Raw genomic sequence first — 19,887 nt, forward strand, 5'->3', positions numbered from 1 at the left:
CTGTGTGCAAAATTCCCCACCCAAAGGGTCTAATACAGAAGAGAAAGCTGTGATTGGCTAACTCAAAGTGGTTAGACTGGGTTAATGTGTCTTCCGGAGCTCCCTGTGCTGAAACAAAAGAATGCAACAGCCCTATTGTCCAGTGCTGGGTGATTTAAAACTCATTGAATTCTTAAATGTTTCCCATTCAAGGTACAAAAGTCTCTTCTGCAGTTTAGATGTATCCACTCGATATACAAACAAATGCTAATAGCATTCAGTTGCTTTGTAAACAAAGCATTGTCCTTTGTCTTCATTGAACCTCACTTCCGGACAAAGAAAGCTGCATTCCAAGCCTCTTTTTGTCATTTGGCCATGTGGTGCGACTGCCATTTTTATCCCTGGAAATTTAATAGCACTACACCCAGGGATTCTTTAATCAAAAAAATTGATCTTCAGAACTGTAAATTATTGCGAATTCTTACAGTCCGCCCTTGGATACTTCCAACTTGCTTGTAGCATCCTCTTGAAGAAATGAGCAATGATTTCTGACCCCTCACAAACAGCCATCCCCTGTATTTACCTAATAGCTATCTGCCACTGATCCCCGTCCCGTCTATTCCCCTTAAATTCAAGAAAAAAAAACCATGGTATGGTAGGCATCTTATAGATACTTCAGTTTTCAACAAGGGGTCTCATACCCCTACACGCTTGTAAAATTATACAGTGTAAACCAAATTAACAATCACCTTTTTACATCATAAGTTATTACAAAATGCTGCAATCTTAGTTACACAATGTAATCAAAATGATCCCAAGCACGGAGAGGGTCCTACGCCTCTGCTCAACTTGGAGTTGTCACAAACTGGTCCCAAGCACGGAGAGGATCCTATGCCTCTGCTCAACTTGGGGCTGTAACACAATATACAAAAAATCATTAAACAACATGCTTAAATGAACCCCGATCATCACGTGCCGATGATGGGTTGCGAAATTCGAGTGGGTATTGCTCCTCCCACTTGGGCAGTAAAAGTACCTTCCACCCCCCTGTTGATCATCTTAAACTTTAAAACAGGCAGAATGGATTTACCGACCAGCCTGCTCCACCAGCCCTGAACCGTTCCCTTGTCCCTTTGTGGAGGCAGGGTACCACTCACGTTTAAAATTACCTTGGCACAGACCGAGACCGGGGAGTATGGGATCTCATGACTCCCAGTCCCTCCCCCTCCCGTCTTCCCTCGACTGGCTGCAGAAAATGATGGGTGCCTGTGTGGCGGGTCTCCCTGGCCCCACACTGATCCGGCCACCCACTCATCCTTCCCAGCCACACTTATCCTCTTTGCCCGTGGGCCCCCGGGTGAGTTCCTCCCTCCCCCGACCGCACCCACGCGACTCTTGGGTCTCCCCCTCCTCTATACAATCATTCCTGGGCCATCACCACCCACCCCCGAGGAACGCGTCCCTATGACCAGGCGCCCGCGCTTCCCCATCATGACTCCTCAACAGCGAGGTCTCCCGCAAGTGAACTTCGGTCAGAATGGTGCTGGGTTGGGGGCCGTGCCCCACCCAGCTGGGGCCCATCTCCTCCCCGTAGGAGGAGTAGGCAAGTTCCTCCGGACCCTGTCCGGTTTTTCCCGAAGTTCGCTGCGGGGTCTCCTGGATTCGTCCAATGGCGAGGTGATCCCCAACATTCTGTCTCCATATCTTCATTCGATGCCCAGCTCGGGCTGGGCGAACATGGCTGCTACATTTTCCAATCTCCTGCAAAACTTAAAAGGACATGCAGCCATGTCTCACTGACCTGCTGCCTTAGGTGGAGACATGGTCGGGTCCCTTGACCTCGGACCAAAAATACAAACATTTGGCACACATGTAAACTTAAACTCTTTGCACTTAAACTTAAAACTAGTTCTATCAACAAAACTTAAAATACACCTTAAAGCAAGCTATATACACACACATAGCTATAATACAAATGTCGCCCGTCTCCAGACGGCCAGGCTAATCTCTGGCACTGTCGCAGATTGCTGCTGGCTGCAGCGAAGCTGGATTGCCTCCTGTCTCTGGTCCCTCGCAGCTTAAGGCTGTTGAGTGGGGGCTTCTGTTCTCTGGCTTCTCCCTGGCTCGGGAGACCGCCCTACTCCACTGTAAAGTGGGTGACCATGCTTTCTTAGGCTAGGGCACCCGCTGAAACCTTCTGAGGGGTGTCTCTATGGGGGAAACTTTGGCTGGCGGACCCTGAGTTTGGGTCACAGCCCCAGCTGGCTGGGAACCTTCTCCCCCATGTATAAATCCTGGTGTCAGCTCCCTCCCTATGTCTCCTGCAAGAGGGATTGCTATCCTACCCCCGCAGGGTCCCACATCATGGAGGGGACCACTCTAGAAGCTGGCTGAGAAGCTGGTCCCTTTAAACAGGCCACAGTGCCTGTCTTTACAGGCGGTGAACTTGAACTTGCATGGACAGCAAACTCATGTTCCCTCACCCAGGTGGCTTTAACTGGGGAATTTTGGACCTGCCTTTTTTCTGGGGCCAAAACTATCCCCTGTCTGCCTCCCTTGTCCCGGATTTCTGCTACTGGACCTGCTCTACAGGGGTCCCAGAACTCTCCTTCCCTGTTCCCTGGCTTAAACAGCTTACTCTGAACATGAATGGCTCCTCCCCCCACACAAGCCACAGAACTTGCCTGTGAACTTGTGCCTGCTGTGGGCTGAGGATTCCTATTCCCTTCCCGCAGTCTTATCTCGCTCCTCTTTACTTCTATAATTTGGTACTTTAGGAATTCTATCTCGTTCCTTGCATGGCTTTTTCCCTCGCTAGCTTCTTGTGTGAGGTGTGCGATTTCCTCCCGTAGCCTCATCTCACAGTCCCTTGCCTCTGTGACTTCCTGCACAAGGTGCTCGATAAATGACTGGCATTTTGTGACCTCTAGTGTGAGGCGTGCATTCTCCCGCACCCTCATTCCACTAGCTCTGGCCTCATACACCTCTCTGAGGCATTCTACCTCCGCCTGGCATTTTTCAAGCTGGGACTCCCGATTCTTTGCCTCTTCAACCTCCTCCTGCACCCTCTTCTCACCCTTTCTAACCCAGCCACCTATACCCCGATAGGTCAGCCTACACGCTGCTGCTAACATCTGCAGGACTACCCACATACTGAAAACAACGAGAGAAACAAGAGCTGATGCTTTCTCCAGATCCAAACCACTTATTAAATCAAAAACTGCCTCCACTCCTACCTGGCTCGCCATTGTAAGGGTTTGGGGGCTTCTTTAAACTGGTTAAAAGTAATTTTCCTGGTCTTGCAGCCTTTGCCTGCACTCAGACCAATTCCTATAAAACCAATTTTAAAACAGCAGTTCCGAATCGCTACCCCTCCTTTAGTTCTGAGTGGAGGAACTTATAATTAATGATATTAAAACAGACACGTAGTTTGGATGAGAAAAAAAATCAAGTTTTATTACCTAAATAAACTACAATCAAAAGAATAAACTATACCACACGAACACAGTAATTACAGTAAAACTATATAACAGGGGGTTGCAGACGGCGAAAATGAGGGATACAATGGCTACAATGTTATTTAAACAATCTTAGCGATTACCCTCAAATCACCACCCCTTAGCTCCTGCTAGGTTGCCTTGTTGAGGAGTCAGAAACTCTGCTCACATGTGGTCCAGCGAAGTAAGAGAGCGAGGGGGAGAGAGAATCACCTATGGTCCCAGGAAGTAAAAAAGCCAGATAGCTTCTCAGCAGCTTATCTTATATATGGTGAGCCCCCCCTCCCCCCTGCTGTTCTGCCTTGCAAGGGCTGTGTGCAAAATTCCCCACCCAAATGGTCTAATACAGAAGAGAAAGCTGTGATTGGCTAACTCAAAGTGGTTAGACTGGGTTAATGTGTCTTCCGGAGCTCCCTGTGCTGAAACAAAAGAATGCAACAGCCCTATTGTCCAGTGCTGGGTGATTTAAAACCCATTGAATTCTTAAATGTTTCCCATTCAAGGTACAAAAGTCTCTTCTGCAGTTTAGGTGTATCCACTCGATATACAAACAAATGCTAATAGCATTCAGTTGCTTTGTAAACAAAGCATTGTCCTTTGTCTTCATCGAGCCTTACTTCCGGACACAGAAAGCTGCATTCCAAGCCTCTTTTGTCTTCGGCCATGTGGTGCGACTGCCATTTTTATCCCTGGAAATTTAATAGCACTACACCCAGGGATTCTTTAATCAAAAAAATTGATCTTAAGAACTGTAAATTATTGCGAATTTTTACAGACATGGGGTTGACTTGTTCCTGTGACTTTAGGATCTGGTCAGCATGGCATCTCACGATGCTCTCCCCAACGTCCACTGTGTACATTAGTGGGCCCTGCCGTGTGCATATCGTTCCTGGCTGCCATTTTTCTGTTCAGTAGTCGCGGGCCAAGACTGGTTGCCCTACATTGAAGCTCCTTGTTGGCTTCTCATGGATGTGCTGGAATTGCTTACTCTCAACATCTCTTCGTACGTTTGGTCTGAGCAAATCCAGACGAGATCTTAACCTTCGGTTAAAGAACATCATGGCTGGGGCCTGGTTGGTGACTGTATGTGTCGCAAGCCGGTAGGCGAACAGGAAATTGTCCACCTTGTGCTGCAGCGGAATGTTGTCATTGTACATAGCCTTTATTGCCTTCTTAAAGGTTTGTACGTACCTCTCAGCCAATCCATTTGTGGCTGGATGATACGGGGTGGATGTGTAATGCCTTACCACATTCTTTTTCAAGAACCTCCGGAACTCTTCGGACACAATCTGTGGTCCGTTGTCGGAGCAAATCTGTTCTGGCAAGCCATTTCTGACAAAAATGTTCCGTAGGACTGCAATAGTTTTCTCTGTGGTGGTGGAGGACATTTTGATGACCTCAGGCCATTTTGAGTGCGCATCCACGGCTATTAAAAACATTGAGCCCATGAATGGGCCAGCAAAATCAATATGCACCCGTTGCCATGGAGACGAGGGCCACTCCCATGGGTGTAGAAGGGCCTGTGGTGGTGCATTTTGGACTTTCTTGCATCCTGAGCAGCTCTTGGTCAGGTCCTCGATTTGTTTATCGATTCCCGGCCACCACACATAAGCCCTGGCTAGGCTTTTCATTTTTACCCATCCCAGATGACCCTCATGAAGCTCATTGAGCACTCTCTCCCTTAACTTGGGTGGAATTACCACTCGGGATCCACACATCAAGGTCCCCCGGCACACTGACAGCTGTTCTCTCCTTGTCGAGAATGCTGGCAACAGTGAGTTGCCATATGCTGGCCATCCCTTCACCGTCAAATAATATACCCGAGACAGTGTTGGGTCATTTCGGGTTTCCTTTTCGATACAAGCGTTAGTTACTGGTAGGTATTCAACTATAGTCGAATGGAATATTTCAACAGGATCCACTGCTGGTGCTTCCTCCGCAGTAGGCAGTGGCAGGCGTGATAGCCCATCAGCATTTCCATGCTGTTTCGTGCCCTTCTATTCAATCTCATAGTGGTGCGCCCCTAGAAAAAGTGACCATCTTTGTAGTCGTTGCGCAGTCATCACCCGAACGCCCTTCTTCGGATTAAAAATGGAGACAAGAGGCTGGTGATCAGTCAGCAAGGTGAATTTCTGCCCGTGCAGATAGTGATTGAACTTTTTCACTCCCCACACTAGGCTGAGTGCCTCCCTGTCAATCTGGGCGTAGTTACGCTCGGCTGAGGTTAGTGATTGTGACGCAAAGGCTATTGGCCTCTCTGAGCCGTCCGAGAATTTGTGCGATAGCACCGCTCCAATGCCGTAGGGTGACGCATCACAAGCCAACCGAATTGGTATTGCTGGGTTGTAATGGGCCAATACCTCTTTCGATGTGATTAGTGTTTTGCTCTTCTGGAAAGCTCATCTACATTCATCATTCCACTTCCATGGCACCCCAGTTTGCAGTAGGGTGTTCAGTGGGTGTAGTATTGTAGACAAATTTGGCAAGAACTTATGGTAGTAGTTTACCAGCTCGAAGAACGTCCTCAGTTGTGACACATTTTCCGGTGCTGGAGCCTTGACTACTGCCTCAATCTTCTCTGGGGACATATGTAACCCCTCTTTATCGATAACGTGGCCACAATACGAGATCTGTTTTCTAAAAAACTCGCATTTGGGGTGGTTAGCTCGGAGCCCATATTCCTGCAATCTAGTGAGCACCTGCTCCAGGTTGGCAAGGTGATCATTGTCATTTTTGCCCGTGACCAGGATGTCGTCCAAATAACACTGGGTCCCTGGGATCCCTTGCAGGACTTGTTCCATTGCCCTCTGCCAAATAGCCGGAGCTGATGCTACCCCGAATACCAGCCGGTTGTATTGGTAGAGACCTTTATGGGTGTTGATTGTGAGGTATTTTTTTGATGCTTCTTCTACCTCCATTTGCAGATGCGCCTGGGCCAGATCAATCTTAGTGAAGCGTTTCCCTCCAGATAGCGAGGCGAAAATATCTTCAATCCACGGAAGTGGATATTGTACGGTGTGAAGGACCGCGTTCACTGTTATCTTAAAGTCCCCACAGATGCGAACCTTCCTTGGTTCCTCAGGCGTGCTGCTCAATGACTTTTTCATCACAGGGACGATGGGTGTAGCCCACTCGCTCCAGCCTACCTTGGACAGTACACCTGAACGTTCCAGACTCTCCAGCTCTGCTTCGACGGCTGGGTGGATCGCATAAGGTACCGGTCTGGCCTTAAAAAATTTTGGGCTTGCGTTTTCTTCAATTTTAATCGTCGCTGTCATGCCTTTTAGTGTTCCGAGTCCTTGCTGGAACACTTCTTTCATGTCTGTTAGGATCTTTGACAGTCACCCAGGTGTGACGTTGTCATCCTTTTTGTCAGCAACAGTCAGTGCCTGCAAGGAATGCCAATCCATTTGTATTTTATGGATCCATTCACGTCCCAGTAATGGTGGTCCTCCATCATGCAATAAATACAGGTCTAGTTTTGGTGTTTCCTTACCATTATATATAACGGTCACCCTTATTTTTCCTTTGGGGTAGACTTTTTGCCCCGTGTACGTCTTCAAAATAATTTTTGTGTCTCTCAAGAGTATGTGTGAGAATAGCCGCTTGTAGTTCCGTCGGTTTATGACTGTTAGAGCTGATCCTGTGTCCAATTCCATCTTTCCCTGGACTCCTGCTATCTTGAGAGTAACCCAAATGGTTTGGTGATCCTCCGTTGTGATCACATTATGTAGTTTCAGACAACTCAGTTCACTACTTTCGGAGTCGTTATCACTCTTTTGTTCGTCTGAACTATTCTCCGTTATCTTATGCACCTTCTTGTACTTCCCTTTGGTCGGTTTCTTACTGCTGGTTTTCTTTCCCGACCTGCAGACTCGTGCTATGTGTCCTACTTTTCCACACTGTCTGCACACTTTTTCCTTGAACCAGCAATCATTATGGTCGTGTGTTGTTCTGCCGCAGCGATAGCACTTCACTGTTCCGTATGACATTTCATTTGTGCCATATTCTTGCGGTCTCCGTTGTATCTCTGCAGCGCCCCGTGCTGCTGCTTCGTGTGATACTGCAATGCTGAAAGCCTTGTCCAGCGTAAGATCCTTTTCTGATAGAAGCCATTTCTGGGTTCCTTCACTTTGAAGCCCACACACAACCTTGTCCCTTAAAATATCTGCTAGTCCCGTTCCAAACTGGCAGTGTTTCGATAGCTTGCGCAGTTCCGTTAAATACTCAGCATTACTTTCATCTTTATGCTTGTTCCTTTTGTGAAACTTAAATCTTTCTGCTATCAGCAGCGGTGTGGGGTTTAAGTGGTCCTGTACGATTGACACTATGTTTTCAAAATTCATTTCTACTGGCTTCTCTGGGGTTACTAGGTTTCGTAGTAAGCCATACATTTTTGCACCCATTGAATTCAACAATACCAGCGCATCTGGCACTTCATTCGCCTTGCAGTATACTTCTATGCGTTCGACATATGTCGTCCAATCTGCGACTTCATTGTCGAACGCTGTGATACTGCCACTCTTTGGCATTTTTGGGTGTGGTTACACTGGTTTAAAATGGCATCTCCCGCGCTTTCCTTTCTTCCCCGCTGCGGCTTAAAATGGCGTCTCCCGTGCTGCTGCCAACGCCGCTCTCGGCGGTCCTCGTGGCAAATGGCGACGCCCTGTGGGTTTCGTGCGCTGCTCCTGTGCTGCTGCCAACGCCGCTCTCTGCGGTCCTTGTGACAATGGCAGCGCCTCGCGTTTTCCTGCGCGCCTCTCTCCCCCGTTGACGCTGCTCGGCCCTTGAACACCGGCTGCAATCTGCTCTCTCTCGCCTCTCTCCCCGTTGACGCCGCTCGGTCCTGAACACCGGCTGCGCCCTGTGCGCTCTGCCCTCTCTCTCTCCCCCATTGACGCTGCTCGGCCCTTGACCACCGGCTGCGCTCTGCTCTCTCTCGTCTCTCTCCCCCATTGACGCCGCTCGGTCCTGAACACCGGCTGCTCCCTGTGCGCTCTGCCCTCTCTCTCTCCCCCGTCGACGGTGCTCGGCCTTTTTCTGTGCCACTCGATCGGGCTCTGGCCCGTCGCTGTCCGGGAAGGGTCTGCGCAGTACCTGTTGCCAGCCCATTTCACTGGACCACCGTGACTGGAAAGCCAAGCCTGGCTCTCGACAGCCTCCCCTGCGATGCTCAAATCTCCGCTGGAATACTGGGCGGTTGCCCGTGGTCGACGCCCGTGCTTCTGGACTCGACCTTCTTCCACTGTTCTCCAGGAGCGAATCCCTGGGAGGTGATGCAGAGTTGCAGGTAGGTTCGAACTTGCTCGTCACCACTGTTACATCCGTGTAATAATAAGAAAAGGACTGCAGAGAAAGGTACAACAGGTGTTTACTCAACGTGGTTCAAACTGCAACTGAAACAACAGATTACTACTCAGCGTTATATACAGGTTTGGTCACTGCCGGTACTACAGTATACATGAGCTGTAGAAAATAGTTCCCCCCTTAAAGGTACATACATTACACCGACCAATCCACCCAAGTTTAACGAGGTCCCATTTAACCCAATGGGAGCCACAGGGAAAGAGCAGGCTGGGGAAATGGTCAAACTTTTGGCCAAACTTTTGGGATCCCTCCCTACCACGTAGGAGGGTAACCAAAGGATCAACGAGGTGGCCGAACAGGGAGCCAGGGAAGGAGAGTTCTGGGATCCCTGCAGAGCAGGCCCGGTAGCCGCAATCTGGGATAAGGGAGGCACACAGGGGGTGGCTTTGGCCCCGGACCTAAAGCAGGTCCAAGCCCAAGATCCCGCCTGTAGGGCCATCCCGGTAAGGGAAGAGAAAGTTGTAGTGTATGTACCTTTAAGGGGAGAACTACTTTTTACAGGTCCTGCATACTGTAGTACCGGCAGTGACAACACCGGTATATAAACCCTGAGTAGGGATCTGTACTTTAGTTTTTGAGTAACCTGCATCCAGTAAACACCTGTTGATTGTTCCTCTGCAGTCTCTGTCGATTTATTGAAGAATACCATACATTAACATTCATGGATTCAACAGTGGCGACGAGTTGATTCGAACCTACCTGCAATTCTGTAAAAGAAGGCCGATTCCACCAGTGCGGGCGTCGACCATCCGGAGAGGACTTGAACATCGCAGAGGAGGCTGTGGAGAGCTGGGCTTTGTTCCCCAGTCGAGACGATCCAGTACAGTGGGCTGGCAGCAGGTATGGCGTAGACCCTTCCCGGACGGCAGCGGCTGGAGCCGATCGATGGCACACAAAAAGGCCGAGCAGCGTTGATGGGGTAAGAGAGAGGGTGAAGCGCACAGGGCGCAGCCGGGGTTGAAGACCGAGCAGCATCAACGAGAGAAGGGAAAACGCGCAGAGCGCGGCCGGGGTTTCAAGGGCTGAGCAGCGTCCGCAGGGGAGGAAAGAAGCGCGGGAGATGCCATTTTGAGCCGGCGGAGAAGAAGGGAGAGCGCTGGAGATGCCATTTTTTAGCCAGTCTAACCACACCCAAGGATGCAGAAGAGTGGCAGTGTCACAGCGTTCGACAATGAAGTCGAAGATTGGGGAACATATATAGAACGTGTAGAAGTGTACTGCAAGGCGAATGAAGTGCCAGATGCCAGGAAAGCACTGGTATTGTTGAATTCCATGGGTGCAAAAACGTACGGCTTACTGCGAAACCTAATAACCCCAGAGAAGCCAGTGGAAAAGGATTTTGAAAGCATAGTGGCAATCCTACAGGACGACTTAAACCCCACACTGCTGCTGATAGCTGAAAGATTTAAGTTTCACAAAAGGAACCAGTATAAAGATGAAAGTAATGCTGAGTATTTAACGGAACTGCGCAAACTATCAAAACACTGCCAGTTTCGAACGGGACAACTTTGTGTGTGGGCTTCAAAGTGAAGGAACCCAGAAACGGCTTCTATCAGAGAAGGATCTTATGCTGGACAAGGCTTTCAGCATGGCAGGTCACACGAAGCAGCCGCATGGGGCGCTGCAAAGATACAATGGAGATCGCAAGAATATGGCACAAATGAAATGTCATATGGAACAGTGAAGTGTTATTGCTGCGGCAAAACAACACACGACCACAAGGACTGTTGGTTCAAGGACCAAGTGTGCAGACAGTGTGGAAAAGTAGGACACAGAGCAAGAGTCTGCAGGTCGGGAAAGAAAACCAGCAGCAAGAAATCGCCACAGGAGAAGTACAAAAAGGTACATAAGGTGACGGAGAGTAGTTCAGACGAACAGAAAAGTGATACAGACTCCGGAAGCAAGGAACTGGGTTGTCTGAAACTACATCATGTAATCAAAATGGAGGATCACCAAACTATCTGGGTCACGCTCAAGATAGATGGAGTCCAAGTGAAAATGGAATTGGACACAGGATCAGCCCTAACAGTCATAAACCGAAGGGACTACAAGCAGCTATTCTCACATATACCCTTGAGAGATACAGAGATTCTCTTGAAGACGTACACGGGGCAAAAAGTCTAACCCAAAGGAAAAATAAGGGTGAAAGTGATATACAACGGCAAGGAAACACCAAAAATGGACATATATGTATTGCCAGATGGAGGACCGCCACTACTAGGGCGTGAATGGATCCGGAAGATACAGCTAGATTGGCATTCCATACAAGCACTGACTGTAGATGCCAAAAAGGATGACGACGTCACACCGGGACGACTGTCAAAAATGCTAACTGACGCACAAGAAGTGTTCCAGGAGGGACTCGGAACACTAAAAGGCATAACAGCAACGATAAAAATAGAGGAAAATGCAAGCCCAAAGTTTTTTAAGGCCAGACCGGTACCTTATGCGATCCGCCCAGTCGTCGAAGCAGAGCTGGAAGGTTTGGAACATTCAGGAGTGCTATCCAAAGTGGACTGGAGCGAGTGGGCCACACCCACCGTTCCTGTAATGAAGAGGTCGTTGAGTAATATGCCTGGGGAACCAAAGAAGGTTCGCATCTGTGGGGACTTTAAGGTGACAGTGAACTCAGTCCTTCACACTGTACAATATCCGCTTCCGTGGATTGAAGATATTTTCGCCTCGCTATCTGGAGGGAAACGCTTCACTAAGATTGATCTGGCCCAGGCGTACCTGCAAATGGAGGTAGAAGAAGCCTCGAAACAGTACTTCACGATCAACACTCATAAAGGTCTCTACCAATACAATCGGCTGGTGTTCAGGGTAGCATCAGCTCCGGCTCTTTGGCAAAGGGCAATGGATCAAGTCCTGCAAGGGATTCCAGGGACCCAGTGTTATTTGGACGACATCCTGGTCACGGGCGAAAATGAGTGATCACCTCGCCAACCTGGAGCAGGTGCTCACTAGATTGAAGTATTATGGGCTCTGAGCTAATCGCCACAAGTGCGAGTTTTTCCAGAAGCAGATCTCGTATTGTGGCCATGTTATTGATGAAGAGGGGTTACATAAGTCCCCTGAAAAGATTGAGGCAGTAGTCAAGGCTCCAGCACCAGAAAATGTGTCACAACTGAGGTCGTTCCTCGGGTTGGTGAACTACTACCATAAGTTCTTGCCGAATTTGTCTACAGTTCTACACCCACTGAACACCCTACTGCAAACGGGGGTACCATGGAAGTGGAATGACGAATGTAAACGAGCTGTCCAGAAGTGCAAAGAATTGATCACATCAAAAGAGCTGTTGGCTCATTTCAACCCGGCACTACCAATTCAGCTGGTGTGTGATGCATCACCCTATGGCATTGGAGCGGTGCTGTTGCACAAATTCCCGGACGGCTCGGAGAGGCCAGTAGCCTTTGCGTCTCGGTCACTAACCCCAGCCGAGCGTAACTACGCCCAGATTGACAGGGAGGCCCTCAGCTTAGTGTGGGGAGTGAAAAAGTTCAACCACTATCTGCACGGGCAGAAGTTCACCTTGCTGACTGACCACCAACCACTTGTCTCCATCTTTAACCCAAAGAAGGGCGTTCCGGTGATGACTGCGCAACGGCTACAAAGATGGTCCCTTTTTCTAGAGGCGCAGCAAAATGATATCGAGTATAAGGGTACGAAACAGCATGGAAATGCTGATGGGCTATCACACCTGCCACTACCTACTGCGGAGGAAGCACCAGCAGTGGATCCTGTCGAAATATTTCATTCGACTATAATTGAATGCTTGCCAGTAACTAACGCTGGTATAGAGAAGGAGACACGAAATGACCCGACACTGTCTCGGGTATATGATTTGACGGTGAAGGGATGGCCAGCACATGGCGACTCACTGTTGCCAGCATTCTCGACAAGGAGAGAACAGCTGTCAGTGTGCCGGGGGACCTTGATGTGTGGATCCCGAGTGGTAATTCCACCCAAGTTGAGGGAGAGAGTGCTCAATGAGCTTCACGAAGGCCATCTGGGAGGGGTGAAAATGAAATGCCTTGCTAGGGCTTATGTGTGGTGGCCGGGGATCGATCAGCAAATCGAGGACCTGACAAAGAGCTGCTCAGGATGCCAGAAGGTCCAAAATGCACCACCACATGCCCCTCTACACCCATGGGAGTGGCCCTCATCTCCATGGCAACAGGTGCATATTGATTTTGCTGGTCCATTCATGGACTCAATGTTTTTAATAGCTGTGGATGCGCACTCGAAATGGCCTGAGGTGATCAAAATGTCCTCCACCACCACGGAGAAAACTATTGCAGTCCTACGGACCATCTTTGCCAGGAACGGCTTGCCAGAGCAGGTTTGCTCTTATAACGGACCACAGTTTGTGTCTGAAGAGTTTCGAAGATTTATGAAAAGGAATGGTGTAAGGCATTACACCTCCGCTCCATATCATCCAGTCACCAATGGATTGGCTGAGAGGTTTGTACAAACCTTTAAAAAAGCAGTAAGGGCCATGTGCAATGACGACATTCCACTGCAGCATAAGGTGGACAATTTCCTGTTAGCCTACAGAAATGCGACACATACAATCACCAACCAGACCCCGGCCATGATGTTCTTTAACCGAAGGTTGAGATCTCGTCTGGATTTGCTCAAATCAAATGTACGAAGAGGTGTTGAGAATAAGCAATTCCAACACATCAATGAGAAGCCGACAAGGAGCTTCAATGTAGGGCAACCAGTCTTGGCTCGCGACTACCGAACAGAGAAATGGCAACCAGGAACGATATGCACACGGCAGGGGCCACTAATGTACACTGTGGATGTTGGGGAGAACATCGTGAGACGCCATGTTGACCAGATCCTAGAGTCACAGGAAAGAATCCACCTCAGGTCTCGCGTACCTGGTGATGAACCCGACATACCGGTAGCATCTACCCCAGAAACAGTAGCATCGGAAGCTGATGAACCAACCGACGACAGGGGGCCAGAATCGCCTCCGCACCAAGAGCAAGACACTCAGGAAAGGCGCCAACCAGAAAGGATCAGGAAGCCGCCCCAAAGACTGAATTTATAAATGGACTATTTGCCGTTAATGTTACATGTTAAAAGTGTTAATTGTTAAATGAATGTTATGGTACTGTTACTCTAAAAGGGGAGGAATTGTAGTGTATGTACCTTTAAGGGAGAACTACTTTTTACAGCTCCTGTATACTGTAGTACCGGTAGTGACCACACCGGTATATAAACCCTGAGTAGGGATCTGTACTTTAGTTTTTGAGTAACCTGCATCCAGTAAACACCTGTTAATTGTTCCTCTGCAGCCTCTGTCGATTTATTGAAGAATACCATACATTAACATTCACGGATTCAACAAAAGTGGAGCCCCTAGAAGGTCCGTTCGGGGCAGCGGACGAATCTTTAGGATAGGTTTTAAAACAGGCCACTGGTTATATTAATCAGTGTAGACTGTTTACACCTGAAAGGGGAAAACAGCCAGTTGGGAAAAGGGCTGAGGATAAAGATCCTCAGCCTGCAGTAGGAGCGAGTTCACAGACTGCACAGGCAGGCGCTGTGGCTTGCTTAAAGGGAGGGGCCATCCCGCCCATCGATTGGGACACTCCCCCACTCTTCTGGGATCCAGACGAGGGGGAGGGACCTGAGGGCGAAAACCCCGCCCCTAACCCAGGTGTAGAGAGGGAGGGACCTGAGGTTGAAAACCCCGCCCCGGACCCAGCCATGGGACCCAAGGGCGGAGACTCTCAGCTCGCAGCAGCAGGCTGCAAAAAGTTACCTGCCCCCAGCCCAGGTTCGGGAGGGGTCAAGCCTGGGGGAGCAGCGGTTCGGGTTAAAGGCCCAGCGGCCAAGAGAGCCCCACCCGTCAAGAACCCAGAAGGTCCCCACGGATGCCCCAGCCGAAAAAGCCATGGTCACCAGCCCTCCAGTTACCAAGGGCCACCCCCGAGCCAGGGAAGGGTCCAAGGACAGAGGTCCTCAGCCAGCAGCCACGGGCCAACAGGAAAGGACGTTGCGGTCACGCTGAGGGTGGCGGTGAGCCGCAGTCCGACCAGGGATTAGCCTGGCCACCTGGAGACGGGCGGCGGATGTATGTAGTTTTAGTTTAAGTTTTGGAAATTGTTAAGTTAGGTATTTAGCATTTTTTTAGTATTTAGCTTAAGTCTGGGTGTTTTAGTTTAAGTTAAATAAGGTGATGGGTAGTTTTAAGTAAGCAGTCTGCTAAGAGAGTGTATATTTGGGTCGAGGTCGTGGGACCTGACCATGCTTCACCAAGCCAGAGAATCTCTTGGGGGCCTGGCTGCATGTTTTTGTATCTTTTGCAGAAAGATTTTCAGGATGAAGGGGATCGTGATCCTATTCGCCCTGATTGGGATGAGCGACGAAAGACGGGGCGACGTCCAGGACTCCCACATCTACGGGTGCTCGGGAGACAAGGTGCCCACGGCGATCGATGGGAGCGTTGAACAGGATGCGGAGGAGAAGGTGGCCAGGATGGCTGGGGTCCAATTCATCTCAGTACTCCAGCCAAACCGGATTCACGTAGGGGGAGACCTCCCTCCTGTGCCCCAGGGTATGGGTCGTTACCACGAGGGTCAGCGTCACCGTTGGAAAGCGAATATGTTTACCGTGTAAAGGACACATTCCTCTGGATAGATGGTGGTGGCTCAGGAAGCTGAGCAAGGACATGAGGAACCCCGAAGTCGAGTGGAAACGGTTGGGGAACAACACCCACCGGACGATCACAGGAACTCATGGAAGATTAAGTGTGTGTTGGGACAAGTGGTGGGAACCGGATCAAGGGATTTATATCTGTATGTGGGGGTCAGAGACGGTCTGCCCTGCAGGCATATCCATCTTGTTCCACCGGCAGTGGCAAGACGCCAGGGAGGGGATGAAGTGGGATACCAGCCTGAAGGCGTGTGCAGTCCCATACTCCCCGATCCCAGTCAACGCCACTGAGCTGGTAACCCACCCCCGTAAGCCCCCGCCCACAGCACAGGCGGTGAGGTTACCCAGGGAAGGTTGCCCCACCACCACCAAGGGACCAGGGAATGGGTTGGTACTAGTCCCCACCGATCAGATGCTGTACCAGGGCGTACACTACGCAGTAGCCTCCGTGATTTTAAATCTCACCGAGGTAGATTTGCCCGAGTGGTGCCCCAAAGAAACAGAGCAGCTATACCAGGCCCTATTAAAGGACATGTTCAAGAAATTTTACGAGTTCAATTTCGCCCATGTCGACAAAACCGAACTGTACACCACAAACCGTGAGTTTTCAGGTAATGCAGGGAGACAAAGAAGGGGAGTATGGAATGATGTTTTTGCTGTGTTTAATACTGGGTCCTCTGTCATCAAAAGTTTAGATGACATATAGCTGCAGACCCAGATAAACGGTTTAAAAACACAGTTGAAGAAGATATTACTGGATGAGAACAAGGTAGTGGGCTCAGAGTTGCATGAAGACCAGGCCATGACGATCTATTTGAAGGAAATCATAGCGGAGTTGGAAAAGCACGCAAAGATGGTAAATGCTCTCATAAGGGAGGACAGAAATGCTTCTGACCAGGCTGCACAGAATGAGGTGTGCGTGTTATACGGGGCGTGGTTACTGGGCGAGGGCCGCAGTAATCTGGAGGATTTAAAACAGGGTTTGGTCCCCTCCTGGATTAGCAACAAGCACCTCGCAGCCCTCCACCCTTTTGAGACTGCATTAAGCCCGTGCCAACTCCGGCTAGCCTCCGAAGCCTATCCAGTCCCCATGGATTGTGGGCGGTCCAACCACACAGTCATGGGAGTAGTAGTTAGGATGCCGGTCAAGGGTAGGACAGCCCGACCCGCCCCGGTATACAGGATAGAGAACATTGGAGTCATTCAAGGGGGTGCACACATTCGTTTCACAGCGGTCCCGTCTTACATCATAAAGTGGGAGCACGCTATGACAGGTACTGACCTCTCATGGTGCCGGAGCCAGGGAGCACACATAATCCTATGTCCCCAGCACTTGAATGCCTATTCAAAACCGCAGTGTGGGTTCAGAGCTGCTGGCGCGAAACCTATAAATTGTACCATGGAGGCAATGGCACAAGGCCATGTTCCCCCGCAGGTAGCATATATAGGAGGTGGGACATATTGTGTCACCACCGGTGCGTCCCACTACCAGCACGGACAGCATAGCTGGTGTCCGGTTAGTGACAGCAGTTTCTGTTTTAAACCCGAGGCAGAAGTTCAAGTGGCCCAGGAGTGAATTGTCCCCATTCCTGATCCCTCCACTGTTCACCTCACTGTGAAGGAGAATTTCACAGATTTACAAAAGTACGTAGCCCACTTTGGCTATAAAATTCCCCCTCTCCCTGAACACCTTACCAAAATACTCAAAGCCGTTATAGTTTCACAAAAACATTTTTACACTCTAGAGCGGGAAACAGTAGAGATAGGGACTAAGATATTGGATATTGTGGTTCCACCCTGGTGGGACATTTTCAATAACATAGAGGTCCCTTCATGGATCAGACTGGCTTCCCACATTCTCGTGCTTTGCCAGTTAGGGATAGTGTTGTATCCAATTTGCATTCAATGTAAGGGAAAAGGTCAGTTGTTAGAATTCCATAACCAGAAGATCTGGAAGGAACATTGTGTAAAGGTGGAGGGAGATACGCCCGTTTAAGTCTTTTTCCTTGTATATTGATTAAAGGTTGTTGTTTTTTGTGTTTGTTATTTTTAATAAAGGTTTTTCTGTTTTTTTTTTTGCGACGTGGTTAATAAAGATGTATGTGTTCCAAGTGGTGCAGGGGTATTGGACCCCCTCCATGCTTGGATGTGTGTAAAGTCTGTAATTTTACTCTCTGTATGCTGATGTACACTACATTTTCACGGAATGGGAAGTGCATGTGTCGTGGGTATATTAGATAGGTAATTACAGGGGAAGGTTGACTACGGAGGGTCAGAAATTTTTGCTCACTTTGGAAAAGTATGATACTTCAAGTAAGTTTTAGTGTCACAGGAGGGAGTGTAAGATTCACAACATTTCTACATTTCCCCAAAGGTTATTAATAAGAGAAGGGACCCTGCATGGATATTTTAATGAAAAAGGGTACCCAAAATGGCATCCGTGCCTTGTGGCAGAAAGCCTGTGAGATTTTAAAAACTTGGACTCTGCGGCACAGGCAGCTCGTGGAGAAATCGAAACCAAAGCTGCAGTTTCTGTGAAGAGAGACTTTGCATTTTGAAAACCAAACAGGACTTTGAATTATGTATTAGACCAAAGCGGAGACAAATCAAACCCAGTTAGGCCTATAGATAAGGCCATCAAGCAGTTTGCATAAATAATCGGGAACAGCTTAAGGAAGCCATCGAGGCTGGACAGGCCCATTAAGATGTATTAATAACAAAACAAGTCAATTATCCGGCTAGTAGATGTGATTACCGGCCATCTAAAAACAGTTAGAGTAGATTGCTACCGTTATTTAAAATAACCCGCCAAGATTGGGACAAAGAACTAACCTGATTTGGCGTGCAGATAAGGGCGATCCAAAGGACTATAATTGTAGGCCCACCGGCAACCTTCTCTCTCTGCTCTCAGCCTTTGCTCCGGCTCGGACCCCTTGCCCTCATGGCTACTGCTCTTCCCCCGTCCCACGCTTACTGCCCGGCCACTGCCCGTGCCTTCCCCATTCCTTCAGGGATGCCCGGCATCACGCCAGGCGGACACGGACAAACCAGGCCAGGCAAGGTGGGACGCGACGAGGCGAGGTGGTGAAGAAGACGAATGGAAAGACGATTGAAGAAGAGCTTCGAATGATTGGGCCTTCAGTCCAGCTGACCTGTGTCTATCTTCATGCAAATTCCAACTACCGGCCGAGGAAGAGGAACCATCATCCCTGCGAGGTAAAGTACCCAAGCAGAGACTTTAACTTTGTGGTACTTGTACCTGGACAACGCCCTTGCAGCACCCTGAGGCCACATGATGACGGCAGGCTCCAGAGAGCACAAAGAGCGAACCCAAACCCCACCGCTGTTTTGAATTCAGCAGGTCTTTTGGATTGGTGAACACGAATTCTGACCCCTCATAGCTTAATCTAGTTAGGTATAGGGGGTGGGATAAGGATAAGGGGATTGTTAAGATAGTTTGTTTTCCCTTGATGTGCCGTGTGTTCCCCATTCCCTGTATAAGTATAGTTATTTTGTATTTTGCCTGTAAAATTTATACTAGTAATTTTTCGTAAGATTGTGTTAATTTCTTCTTCAATAAAATCTTGGTTTTGCTTACATCCAACCACCTGTCTACTCGAGTCTTTTCTGTATCGTCGCCTTGTACCTAAGTTAGGTGTCTAGAACCCAGGGGCGTGGGAGCGATTCAAACTGCTCATAAACAGTCAGAGGCATAACTGACTGGGCGTACGCGCCACCCCACACTATCCCCTACAAAGTGGAGGGAGGGTCCCTCCAGTCACACAAGCCACTGCCCCCGCTGGCGTGGTCTGTGAGTCTGCCACAGCTGCAGGCTGATGATCTCTATCTTTAAAATGGTTCACCCTTTCTGGCCATTCCCCTTTCTCGGGTTTAAACAGTTTACTCTGTTTAATGTAACTAACATCCTGTTTTAAAGTCTTGTCCGCTGCCCCGAACGGGCCTTCTATGGACTCCCCATTCTCTCTCTTTACCAGGACGGCCTTAAGGACGGAATCCTGGGCTTGGACCTGCTTTAAGTCCAGGGCCAATGCTACCCCCTGTGTGCCTCCCTTGTCCCGGATTGCGGCTACCGGACCTGCTCTACAGGGATCCCAGCACTCTCCTTCCCTGGCCCCCTGCTTGGCCACCTCGTCGGTCTTTTGGTTACCCTCCCACATGGTATAGAGGCATCCTAAATCTATGGCGAAAGGTTTGGACATTTCCCCAGCTTGCTCGTTCCCTGTGAATCCATTAGGCTAAATGGGACCTTGTTAGACCTGGGTGAATTGGTCGGGTCTTCCGAATGGACCACCGTGCTGGAAGCTCCAGTGTCCACCAAATATCTCCCCTGCACCGTCTCCACCCCAGTCTT

This window comes from Somniosus microcephalus, unplaced genomic scaffold, assembly GCF_052327205.1.
Source record: "Somniosus microcephalus isolate GS21.2 unplaced genomic scaffold, FLI_Smic_1.0 unresolved_chr1, whole genome shotgun sequence".
In the NCBI taxonomy this organism is placed as follows: domain Eukaryota; kingdom Metazoa; phylum Chordata; class Chondrichthyes; order Squaliformes; family Somniosidae; genus Somniosus; species Somniosus microcephalus.